We start from the raw sequence: 14,325 nt of genomic DNA on the forward strand, positions 1-14,325 counted from the left end.
TGAGAACTTTCCCTGCAAACATGTGACAACACAGGGTGTGCATTAACTTCAGGGACTCAGGCCAAATGATGAGCTGAGGAATCTTCCTGATCTCTTGATGGTCTCTTACAACCACTCTGTGGTCTAATGGTCCAGGTTCTGGTTTAATATGTATCTTTACACTGTATCTATAGGAAGTCTGTACCCCATTCTCATAATGTTCACAATTTGTTGCCTTCTGGCAAGCTATTTTCTTATATTTTTCATTCATATACATATTGTTGGATTACATATCATACCCCACAACCCCCCAAAAATATGTATAACATTTGAAAATTTTATAATTCGGCTGGATTAGTATCCACCTGCACTGTGCAATCCTCGGTTAACTGAATGATATCATAAATCGCCCTTAAAATCACATAGCATTACAGAGTACAAAAATGTGACCTGCCACCCTTCCTGCCTTCTTCTAAAGGGTACATATTGTGCCAAGCATTATAAGTGTAAATCATGTATTACAATTAAACAAACTAGACACTAGACACACTAGAAACTTGAATACATATACATCATTAAACCAGAGATCCATTTCCGCGAGAAAATGCGAATGTGATTGCGCTGAAGCATCATCGAATCTTAACTGTAGAAATACTGGATCCGTCTCCAGTGCACTCACGGAGCAAAAGACCATTGAGTCGAACTATCGACTACTGCTGTGTGCAATCACTCGTCATGGTACTAGAGACCTAAAACTTTCCCCATTCATTTTCAATGGGAAAATATGCGATTATAAACGGCAATTAAAAAAAACGAGAGGACCGATCAAACAAACAGCAGTCAACAATCCTAACACTCAAAAACGAGAGCAAATATTCCTATTAAACGCTATGTACCTTTTGCAAAGAACCAGTGATTCTCAGCCACAGGCAGCGACGCGCTGGCTACATGAGGTTGGTTATCCAGCAGATCGCGAGCTTTGCCGACGATCGTCAGCCTATGTACATTCAGCAATCACATTAATAACTAAATATGATCAATTGCTTTGCGAAGCAAAAGACCATTGAATCCAACTATGGACTGCTGCTGGGAACATTGTAAAACGCTTAACGTTGAAACGCTTAACGTGGCTTAATGTTCCAAACGTCTATTGTCAGAAACACTTCCTCCTCCTGTCAAAAGATAAAAACAAAAATTCTAGGAATATGTTCGTTATCTCAGGTTAAGCGTTTTCCTCTCCATTGATGCCCATTGTAAGGTAAAGCTTAATGTGACTTATTATTTATTGACGTGACAATTAAAAAACGAATGGACTGACCAAACAAACAGCAGTCAACAGTCATTGCACTTTAAAACGAAAAAAAAAACAACAACAACAGTGATTCTCAGTCACAGACGGCGAAGCGCCAGGTAGACTATGACAGATTGCTTACCCAGCAGATCACGAGATTTGCTGACAATCGTCAGGCTATGTACATTCACCAATCACCCTTAATAACTAAAAAAACAGCATTTTTAAAACCTAAAACACATTAAGCGAGTTCCACTACATTGGTTTAACAGTACATTACATCAGCTCGTGTCGCTATCACTATACTTACTGCGCTATAGCGTTCCTACAAAATACCAAACATGCATGTCAACCAAGCATTACAACAGGAGCTAAAGTGCAAATATGCACTTATTAAAATATTGTAAGTTATCAGTCTAGCTCAGTGCCCGAATTTCAAACACATCACTTCGCGGAGCTAAAGACCGTTGAATCCAACTATCGACTACCGCTGTGTGCAAACCCTCGTCATACCACTAGAGACCTACAACCTTCCCCATTCATTTTCAATGGGAGAATAAGCCATTAAAGACGACCATTAAAAAAACGAGTGGACGGATCAAACAAACAGCTGTATACAAGCACACTACACAGCATCAAGACGGACTTGTTATCACTGGAGTGGAATCGATATCGTGAAAACTTCGGGAATAGAAGCGGTGAGAATAACGACCGAAAAGTGCAATTCCTCGTCCATTCATTTTAAATAGAGGGTGCAATACCTCGTCTCACCATTAGACTTAAAAGAACAATATGTGATTGCTAACGCAATCACATAATAATAAAAATCCCTCGCCTCACCACTAGGGCACGAAGAACGTTAATAGGGAGTAGAAACAACGCTAAAACAGCGGTATCTCGTCCTACGACTAGCGATGGAAGAACAATAAAGGATTTCTGCACAATCACATAATTATTGTCTGGTGTTTGTTCGTCCACAGACTTAGCCTACATACTAGCCAAAATGACAAGCTATCTAACAGCAAATGTAGTCAACATAATTACATAACACATATCCTAGCTAAGAGTTGAATATTAATGTTTTCAATGATACATTTTCAATATTTCTTTGCATTAAATTTTCCTTATAAATACAGTGTACACACGGACTACACAGTGTAGAAAAGAGGACTAATAACCAAAATGAAATGCTTTAACCGAAAAAGAGTATAGACTCTCCAAAGTATAATTGTATAGTATAAATAAAGTATAAAAGTATAATGACATTGTATGTTATTACAGTCTAATATTTTACACATAAACACCACATATTCACGATTTTTTGGTTGAACTTACAATGAGATATGATCTGTGGTTCTGCAATTAACAAACACAATTCTACTTGACAGTATTTTCTGAGCAAATGTATTTAGATTTTTGGATTCCTCAATTTTTACAAGGCATGAAAAAAATGATCTATTCCGTACAACAAAAGAAGTGAAACAAATCTTCCATTTCATTCTGTTATATCTTCTACCGTGTTGTAGTTCACGTCCAGTGAAGGTCTGGTCTTGGTTGGCATGACGATGAACTGTCGCATTCATTCCTCCGTCGCCTAAAATTCTACTGTCAGAAAACTTCCACAGCAGGTATGCTGTTCCTATCCAGTTCTGCCTGTCATAATACTTTACTGTGTTTAAAAGAAGATTCTGCAGACTTTTGCGAGCTTTGAAGTTACCTTCCTGACCAAAGCAGGTGTTGTAAAGCCGAATGCCAGATGTCTCGAGTAACTGTCTTATGCCTGTCACTATGTAAACTTATAAATGAAGTAGCTGATCTAATGGGAGCAAAGTGGTTCTTATATTTACTGTAATTCACCAATGTAATTCTATCAGTGATACATGCAATTCCTCAAGACTTCCTCAAATATCGTGCTCTTTTGTTGCTCTACTCGCTGTAAGTTATACTAGTGGACTATAAGACCTTGTTAAATGAAGGCATTGGCAAATCTGTCCATCTTTAATGCCATGTAAAATGATCAAATAACGCGCTTTCCTTTGCACTAAAATTGTTCTGTCTGTGTATGAAGCCAGTAAGGATATCTGCTACATAACCTTAATGGGCAGCCATGCACTTCACTAACTCATGAGTTAGTTACAAATATTTGGCGTGATAGATGCATCTCTGCAAACCCAATTAACACTTGACTAGACTACACAAAAATGACTTTGTCCAAATGATGTTACGGTTTGCACACCTACTACCTAAACATTACGATGTGCCTATCCACCGTAACCATTTTGTTGCTAAAGGCAACGAAGGAGTCAGGGAAAATCAAGTCCTCTTTGCTGCAGACCCTACAGTCACAGTCTGAAATATTATAATTTGACATATAATAACATAATGTTCCATACTTCATCATAAAACTAAAGCTAACCTCTTAACGATAATGACCAACTGAAGAACTGGGACTTTCTTGTCTCAAGATGTGTGATGTTCATCACCTAAAACTAAACTAAAAACCTGTTATCTTCATTTTAGCAGCTGATACTGGATAACCTTCACAGAGTTCATCATTTATCACTACCTCAAACCTGTTTCAGCTATATGAACATAACAGGTACCTGGTGTGGTATTTGGAGTTTGTCCACGTGTCCGTTGAGCTTCCATTTGCTGCTCTTTCTTCTGCCTCATCCTTTGGTTAAACTGCTCCAGCTGCTCACAACAAACGCGTGAGAGACATCACGCTTATACTGATATGGTTATGTAAACAAACATATTGTTCTTTTCAACATGTAAAACCAGAGAAGCATACCATTACAACACGGTGTACATCAAGTAATTGTCTATTTATAAATGGCCAAGTATATCGCTAAAATACATCAATTAACTTAGAAAAAAGTATTGTTAATTTAGAAAACAATCACTGATGGCATACCCTCCTCTTCTGTTTAGCCTTGATGTCATCCTCTGTTATGGGAGCGACCTGTTTCAGTTCCGTTTGCACTGGTGTGTCTTCTCCTTGACTTGGTGATGAGCTCTCCATGCTAACTGACCTCTCAGTTTTCACTGTTTCTATCACTCTAAGGCACCGTGACTTTGTGTTGGAGGTCTTCTTCATTGTGCTCGAGGCAGAATCTGCCCTCTGCATGGGAATATTCTCCTGATATCCAAGTAAAGGGGGCATGGATTGAGTAGATGCATCAGTGGGACCGTATGGAGGAGGGCTAAAAAAAGGGGGTTGAAAAGGCACCTGAGAGGGGCCTGGCATCGATGACAGCATTGGGGCATGCGAACTCTGCATGATGTAAGGATTATAACTTGGTGGCAAATGTGCGGGCACTCCCATCCCCCCATGTTCGACAGAAAAATGCACAACACTGTGAGAAGTATAGGCAGAGTTTAGTCCTTGAGTCAGAGCTAAGGTTGCGTAGTCCCGGTTTTCACCGTAGGGATACTGTGTGGCTAAATAAGCGGATTCAGAAGATCCTTGAGCGTATTGAGAACTGTTGGACTGGCTGTCAGAAAACGTCGCCTCTGCTGTATGTGAAGGATGGTGATCTTGAGTATGTTGCGTTGATTCTGGCGAGTTTCTGATTGTCCTTGTAATTCTGTGGAGGTCCAGGTCCTTGACAATTTCACCTTCCTTATTACACTGGTCGCTGAATTTCAGAGAATCACGGTAGCTCATGTAGACTTCACGACGAGAGGACTTTACCGGAGAGACAGATCGGAAGCCCTCAGACTCTGAAGAGTCTGTCCGACTACGATGTCGATCGTAATGGCCCAGCGAACGCTCGCTTTTTCTGCCCGACGAGTTGGAACACGAACCAGGCACCTTTGCCTTCTTCCCATATAACCGTTCCCTTGTCCTGTCGGCCAACTTGCTGACTTCAGCTGTGTCTAGATTAAGGCCAATAGTTTGCAGAAGACTCTGGATTTTATCAAAATGCATTATCTTGTCATCCGATTTTTCGGTAGGCTCTTCCCTTTTCTGATGAACTGGGCTGAGTCTATGGACCTCCTTGTCAGCTACTGTAATCCTCTGATACTCGTCTCTGTTCTCCACACACTCATTATGATCACCAACAGAGCGATTCGGATCCATCTTATACCGGGTATCTAAATACTGAACCTGGACCTTTGGATGTTGATCCCAACCCTCCACATGGTGACCCCTGTCTTGTTCGTCTGCATACCTATCCCCCTCTTGTCTCTGCATGTGTGAATCTTGGCCCCGATCCTCCATATACCAATCTTGGTCTTCTCTCTTCTCTATAAATCTGCTTTGGCCTTTCACTACCCCACTATGGTCATCTACAGACATCTTTTCCCCATAGAGGAACCGTTCTTCGTCCTCTGTGTTGGGCTCCCTGAAAATGTCTTCTTGAGCATAAATTCCATGCTTCATGCCAACGATTCGGGAAAAGCCGCTGCCATCCTGCACAGCTTTTTCATGAGGCAGCAGGTAATCCTGACTGTAGTCTTCAACTGGGCTTTTTGCTCTTCCCAAGACTGATTGCTTGCTTCCGTCTCCAGTTTCTTTGAAACGATCGTACAGCTCATCTTTACGACTGACATCCTTTCCTGATCTCAACTGGAAGTTTTCCTGGCCCTCTATGTCCGTCAGTCCTTTTCTGGCCTCTTGGACCAGACTAGCCATTAGTTTTGAATCTACTCCCTTATTAAGAATACTAAGGAAACGTTGCATCTGTGTGGACAGGTTGTCTTTATTCTCTGAAGCAGAATGTTGTCTGTGAGGAGAGTGACAGGTAGAAGGCATGCCAGAAGGTGTCTGATGAAGTGTGGATAGATCACCATGAGGATAGCTGACTTCTGACTGGCTGAAAGATCTGTTGTCTTGCAAATGCATTGCATCAGATATTTTGGCAAGTGACGGATGCACACTGGGCTTGACATAAGAGGAGGGTTCGGCTATGTATGAGGCTACTGTCTGCTCATTTTCAAGTTTGTTGAAAGAATCAACACTACTAGAGTGCAGTGGCTGTTGAACAGTGGGATTGTAAATATCAGTTGTCTGAGTAATTGGGTACAGAGGCCTGTCACAATGGAATTGATCATCTGATGTTCTATGTGGAGCTGTCAGAATATCAGTCTAAAAAACAAACAAACAAATAAATAAATAAAAAGAAGAATGACAATGACGTGTTTCATATTCATGCACCATGCTTTCACAGAATGTTAAAAGAGTACAGAAGCAGTTACAGTCCTTTGTATGAGAAGAATTTAGAAAATAGATGTCATTTTAAACAGTATTCAGTTACTTCATGAACTTTTATATATGCACTTTACAACAAATGAGAGTAAAAAAGGAAAGAGGGTAAGTGACAGACTTCAAAAAATAATCTATTAAAATTATAAGACAGACCTGAGGCAGAGCTTCTGAGCGTCTCTTCAAAATGGACTTAATGGGCCGAGGATCTGATTTTCTATCAGGGAGGCTTGTGGAGGCCTCATACTCTCTGAATGTTTCAGGATCCATCCCTGTGGTTCTAGACCTTTGTTCCATAGCCACAGTTGCCCTCTTTCCCGCTATAAGTTCATTGAGTTCCTCTAGTTCCCTTTTCTTCCTGGCCAATTCCTCATCTACAATCTCTGAATAAGATTTTTCCTTTGAACTCCGTGCAGATGCTGAACTCTCTTTGCTCTTATAGGTTTCGAGTTTATGATCTGGGCTTTTGTTGTATCTCCTGTTGATTCTGTCTCTGCTGTCGCTTCTCCTTTGGCGATACTGTTCCCCGTATTCTGGGTTGTAGCTGTTCCTCCTACTTATATGGCTGCTTCTCTCTCTGCTCCTGCTACGACTACGTTTGTATCTATATGTACGCTCCCTGCTCCTACTCCTGCTGCGGCTTCGTCTGTGTCTCCGACAGCCATCTCCTCTCTCTTGGCTGGAACTCCCGTGTCTCCTGTAATTTCTGCTGCTTCTGTCTTGGCTCCGACTCCACCTAATGTGACCCCAACTGCGACTTCGACTTCTGCTCCTGCTACGACTGTGTCCACTTCGGGCGTGTTCTCGGACTCCACGATGTTCCTGGTGTCCGCTGTCCGTTTTATTCTTGGAGCGTTTGGCACTGTCTCTACTAGCAGACCCACCATGCCCAGACTGTAGGTCTGCATCTTTTTTCTCCTCTTTGGGAACCTTTTCTGGCTCTATAGGTTGTAAATCCTCTTTATTCAGTTTACTAAATAAAAACAAATTATTAGGATGACCCCAGTCACCATTACTGCATCTATGATGTTTACTGATTTGTATTTTTCATACAAAATTACGTAAAGCCTTATCTTTAGGTATGGCAAATCCTTCACCAAGCTACTAAAACCTATCATACATCTTTTACTCACGTAGCATTCAAAGGATCACCGCTTTCATCTTCTGTTTTGACAGCTACAGTTTTTATTTGGTCTTTTGGGTCTCGCAGCAGTTTTATTGTCATTTTTTTCTGCAAGTGGCAAAGCACAAACAAAAGTAGAACATAAAAGTGACTAATTTCACAAACACGTAAAAAGAAAGTAGCTTTCTATCAAAGTATGTCATTTTCAAGTTTGCGCATCTTACCCTCTCTTTCTCTTTCGCCCCAAGTCCTTCTAACTTCGGTCCAGAAGTGAAGACACTTTCAGCCAGTCGTCTGATCCTGACTGCCTGGTTCCCTTTCCCCTTTTCTTCATTCTTAGAAAACCACATATAACCTATTCAAACTACACATTTCTACTTCGATACATAGCCTAAAATAATAACATTATTACTAAACAGGAACCTGTAAGAAGCTCTGGGAAACTCACCTGAATTACAGTGAATTCAACCTTTTCTAACATTATAAGCTTTGTTTTTTCCATAACCTCACTCAGGCTGAAGAACAGCTGTGGGTCCTGCTGGCTCTTGATGAACCCAAAAGTATCTTCAAGGCTCACAACTACACCCTGGGTTGAGGAAGGCATGTCATTAGATACAATCAATATCTAATAAGTATAACCAAATTAACTGATCTACTCTGTCCTCAGACCTTCCAAATTTATACTCATTAAGTGAATGGACTCACTAGCTTGCGTTGCTCCTCTGACTCCTGAAAGGTGTCAGGCAAAATCTCCACATTGACGGCACGATCCTCCTTGGTCTGACGCTTGGTAGCGATGTTGAACTTCACTTTGTCACCCACCATCATTGTGGCCTTTGTTACCACATCGCCAGACCCAAACGATAACCTTTTTTCAACACCCTCCACTGTACTGTCCAGCATACCTTGAGGTGACCCTTGTCCCTTCTGTTTAATTGAAAAATAACTGGTATATAATTGACAAAAGACAAGGCATAAGCAACAGTCTAATTTTCCATGGCAACTATATTGGTTTGAATAGTTAATTAATCAGGCTTTGTGCTGAAATCCTTAGTGAATCAGACCTGAATGATACTTTGACTAAGATCAGCTACACAACAGAATGATAACATGTAGTCAGTTTTGAGATTTTATCTTATACTGATAGATGTGTGATTTTTTTTATTACGTTTGCTTAGATGTTCAAAGCTGCAGAAGTTGCAAGAGTTTAGCTAACAGCTAAGAACTAATTACAGGTCTTCATATTATGTAGCCATTATCCAGCTCCTAACATACTGACTAATCTAGTGACTAGGGCTGGGTATTGTTCAAAACGATACCGGTACCAGTACCAATACCTTGACTTCGATACCGGTTCCTGAATGATACTTTTTTTAATACCAATTCTTTAAAATCCATTTTAACTAAAGAAAAATTACACATTACGGTAAAGATCTTTAGTTTTATTTTTCAGCTTGGCATTTTTACACACTCAAAGCAGATTCATAACCTAAAAAATATAAACCTATTCACCACAATGTGGTTTAACTTAAGTTACACATTACGGTAAAAATATTTAGTTTTATGTTTCAGCACCTTGGCATATTTCCACTCAAAGCAGTCTTACAACATACAAAATAATCCTATTTACCATAACTTGAAGTCGTCTGTTAAGATAATATTAATAAACAAAAATGTATAAAAATCGAATTGGGTCCCTTCAGAGTACCAGACGACTGCTGTACCATCTGAACCACTGCCGCCCCAACAAAAAGTATTATTAGAGTACAAAGCACTCCACATCAAGTGCTTTTTTGACAGCTGACCAATCACAATCGGAGTGGTGAGATCCGTCATTTCCCTTAACAACCACCAAAAATGGGGAAGGTTGCAGTGGAAAAGTTAATTGTGTTAGTTTCTGCGCACAGCGAACTGTATGAAATGACAGTTAAACTGTATCAGAAAATTCGAAATAAAGAGGCCATTTGGAGTCAAACTGATTGGATCCTACAATGCTTAACCTTCCAAATATGTCACTTAAATCTGGTGTTTTACCCTCCGCTTTTAAAATGGCCATGACCAGGCCTTTACTTAAAAACCGAACCTTGACCCTGAAGCCTTAGATAATTATGGCCGGTCTCTAATCTCACGTTTCTTTCAAAAATACTTGAAAAAATTGTAGCTGCTCAGCTTACAGCCCATATGCCCTCTAACAGTCTGTTTGAAATGTTTCAGTCAGGCTTCAGGTGTTTTCACACTACTAAAACCACGCTTACTAGAGTAACTAACAATCCTTTATTAGCCATGGATGCTGATGCTACCTCTATTCTTACTCTACTTTATCTCAGTGCAGCATTTAACATGGTCGATCACACTATTTTGTTAAAGCGCCTGGAAAATCAAATTGGCATTCATGGCTTGGTGCTCTCTTGATTTAAATCTTATCTCTCAGAGAGAAAGCAGTGTGTCCACTATAATAATGTGACCTCTGAGTACCGTGAGCTTAACTATGATGTTCCTCAGGGGTTGGTCCTTGGCCCTCTCCTATTCTCTATTTACATGCTTCCTTTGGGTGATATTATTCGTGGTTACAATATTAACTTCAATTCTTATGCAGATGATACTCAGATTTTCTTACCTATAAAGCACAATGACCACTCTGAACTGGCTAACCTTGAGCCATGTGTCTGTGCTATTAATGGGTGGGTGTCTACAAATTTCCTGATGCTCAACGCAGGCAAAACTGAAATTCTGGTCACTGGTGCCCTTACGCATAAGCATTTTTTTGGTGATCTTACCCTAAATTTTGACAACTGCATCATCTCTCAAAACTCTACAGCTAAAAACCTTGGATTTATTAGAGTACAATCTCTTGCCTTTCATCACCTCAGTAATATCTCTAAAATTAGGCCCTTTCTAAGTATGGCTGATGCAGAAACATTGCTCACGCATTCATCACGTCTCACCTCGATTACTGCAATATTCTGCTCTCTGGTCTGCCTGCCTCTATTATCAAAAGTCTTTAGCTGGTCCAGAATGCTGCTGCCAGAATCCTGACCAGAACAAGGTTTGACCACATTACACCTGTCCTGGCTTCCCTTCATTGGCTCCCAATTCATGCAAGGGCAGATTTTAAGGTCCTCTTATTAACATAAAAATTCTACAAGGGCTTGCACCTGCCTACCTATCTAACTTAATTACACCCTATAATCCCCCTCGCGTCCTGTGCTTCCAAGATTCTGGACTATTAGTCATCCCAAGAGTTAAAAAGAAGTCCGCTGGCTTCCGAGCCTTTTCCTACCGCTCTCCCTTCCTCTGGAATAGTCTACCTACAGGGATTAGGAAGGCAAACTCACTTCATACCTTTAAAACCAAACTAAAGACTTAGCTCTTTTCTCTGACTTATGGATAATATAATTTTGATTTGACTTTGTTATGGACATGTAAAGCCCTTTGAGACTATAAATAGTGATACTGAGCTCTAAACAAACTTTTATTATAATTATTATTATTATTATTATTATTATTATTATTATTATTATTATTACCTGGGCATAATATAGTGTTTTTCATGCATGGCTCTACGATGTGTTCGTGTAACGTTACATTAGACAGCCAATCACCAGCATCATTAGATCTTGGTACAAGCATGCTGAATGCTTATTAGCTCATTGACGCTGATGAGATTTACTCCTTAGGTATCGAAAGTTGGTACCAAATGACAAGGCACTTTTTGATACTTGATAGTATCTAAGCAATTTGGTCAGTGCCATAAAAGTATCGAAGTTTGGTACCAAGCCCTACTACTGACTCCCCCATTAATTAATGTGTAATAGAAGCTATATGGATGTATTTCAGTATCAAAGTGTAAAACTGTGCCTTGCTTATACCACCTTTGCAGCTATTAGTTTTGCTCCATTTAAACTGTATCATTGTGTTTATTTCAAATTAAAAGTGTAAATTGAGAAATACAAATTATCAACTTATTCTTCACTACTGTTAACCAACTACTTTTAATTAACTACTGATCCATCGCTGTCTAAGAACATCTTACTTATTAAAAGACATGGTATGCCTAGCATTTATAGCTATATCTATAAATACACAATAAAAATTGATTCTAGTCAAAGTCTGCAGATTTAGGAAATCAACCAGTTTTCAATAAATAAATAAAGTGTCTCATGGAATCAGAGATGACATAACAGGGCCCACTGAGTAAGAGTAAAACATCACTATACAGCATGTCATACTTGACCACATTAAAAAGACCCACCCCAAACCACAACCCTTTTCACTCCTTACCAGCTTTTGGGAGTCCTTTGGAATGATTTTAATAATCGTTCCCTCATACTCCTCACTGCCTACGTCCTCCAAGTCAGCTGTTTTCTGGGACTGCGAATCTGAAGTCACTGGCCTCCACTGAACCGGACACACAGGAACCAGTAGGTGACATCAATTTTTACATATATGCATTTAAAAGAAAAAATGTCATTTAAAATGAATATATTAATAACAATGTTAAAATAATCTTATTTGCTAAATAATATTATGACTGGTATTTTAGTTTCTAAAATGTGAAATGTGAGAATAAGCTACTCTGTGAATTTTAAAAGGTTACTCCACCTTGGTAAAGAGTATACCAAACCAGGGTTAAAGGAGAGTGAGTCAGAACACCTCAGCTGTAACAGACATAGAGCATCTTTGCTCCGTCACAACACAAACTAACTTTCCTGTTACACTGACTGGATATGAACACAATGTATAATGGTTCAACTGCTTGTGATACCATGGTCTATATTAGTTACCACTTGCAACACGAAGCTACACAAAGTACCACCCAAATGAAAAATTATGTTGTATGTTAGTATACATGTTAGTATAGTATACTAAAAACTTATATGGTTCCAAACCTACTGGTTTGTTGAAACTATCTATTACTACACTTTATCTGATACAAATGTCAACTATGAAAACCAGTCAAATACATCTACTGTAAAACAGTCATACATTCAGTGCAGATGGAAATCATGGTTTGTGCCTCCAAAAGAAGCGAACACGAAATGAAAAAGATGTAGTGTTAAACTGGAGAAACATAATCACCACAAATAAATAATATATCAAATAAAGCCAAAATGTCTACACACCACCTTCAAGGTGAAACAGCAATCAAGTGGAGTTGAATGTACATTTAAACAGATCAGCTTAACGTAAAAACATAACGTTGCCTTTGCATCAAATATAAAAATCTTTTTTTTCTTGTCCTACCTTGTCTTTAGTTGAGGGAACATCACCGTTCTTCTCCATAGCTTCAGCAATTTTATCTTTCGTCTTTGAATCAAGAATCACAGTGCCCTTAGGAAGCTTCCAGAGTCTTACAGCCTTCTCAGTTTCTTTGACCTTAGGAGGACAAAAGTTTTTCATCTTTACAAGGCACTGAAAGATTAAAAATGAAGCTTAAACAGACGAGGTAAGAGCCTTAAATCTCTTTTTTAGACAAAATTAATCCTGTAAGGGAAATTTGGAGTCTCCTACTGGAGAGCTGCTAAGACAACAAACTTTAGATGTGATGAATCATTTTTCCTTCAACCCATTAGGGCCGGATGCACCTCTTGCATGAGCCTTTTAAGACCATGTGCGACGTTAATACATAATCATGGGTGAAGCACACCTCAGAGATGAAGCGCAGTTCTCCCCGAGGTTAAGGAGTGCAGAACTCCTCATACAGTAAGACAAACAAGTCCCAGGTCATGTGTGGTGGTTTACAAGTTAACCTTTCTCATGGAGCACAGGGTACTTGGTGTTCACTCCCCAGGTGTTACAGACACACAGAGGCCTTGTCTTCTACATAATAAATGCTCATTGTTCTAACACACAGATACATTTTACATCATATAGTAATTAAGTAGGTAAAATCTGTACGGCGCTCCTAGTAGGTAGTCACAGCGGTCAAATGACCGGCACTCGGCGCTTCTAGGTATAAGTAGGTCAAACCGGCGTGGCGCTTCTAGCGTTAAGCAAGTACAGGTCCGTATAATATAAATACTTCATAATGACAATAGTCATGAGGCACATTTTCCCTCTAAAAGTTGCAGTTATAACGCAAAGCGATATTTTTCCCACAATCCTTTTTCAATGAAGAGCTTACGTTACTCACTGTGATGACCGTGAACTCCACTTCATCCATAAAACCCAGCTGATCTTCAGAGAGGTTCTCACTGGCTTCAGAGGAAAGATTCCTGTACTTCCCTGATATTATGGAAATTGCTCCATTTCTGACACTTATTATCACGCCCTGTGGGTTGATAGTGGGAACAGGAACTCGGTTCTGATGTGGGTTTCATAGGTAAATCTCACTGTCCAATTTTTAGTAATTTAGATAATGGAACTCTGACTGGGAAATAGGCTCAAAATCCATTTTCCACCTTAAAAAAAAAAAAACAAAAAACACAAAAATTTCCTATTCTCTAAAATTTTGGTAGGTCACATGTCTGGGAAACATGATTATTTTGACAAATTGTCTGGTGCATACTGACAATATGATAAACATCTCAACAGGATGAGTATAAGGGCAATGTTAATTCACCTGAGTACTCTTTGACCGCCCTGACATGCAGGTATATATGGATTGCCTGGTTGCCCTTACCATTTCCCTGGTTTCTCCTGTGAATTTAAACGTCTCTGGTATCTGCGGTTTGATTTTGGTCGCTCTCTTCACTTTTGTAACTAGATCTGTAACCAGGT

Source organism: Chanos chanos, chromosome 4 (genome assembly GCF_902362185.1).
Source record: "Chanos chanos chromosome 4, fChaCha1.1, whole genome shotgun sequence".
Taxonomy (NCBI): domain Eukaryota; kingdom Metazoa; phylum Chordata; class Actinopteri; order Gonorynchiformes; family Chanidae; genus Chanos; species Chanos chanos.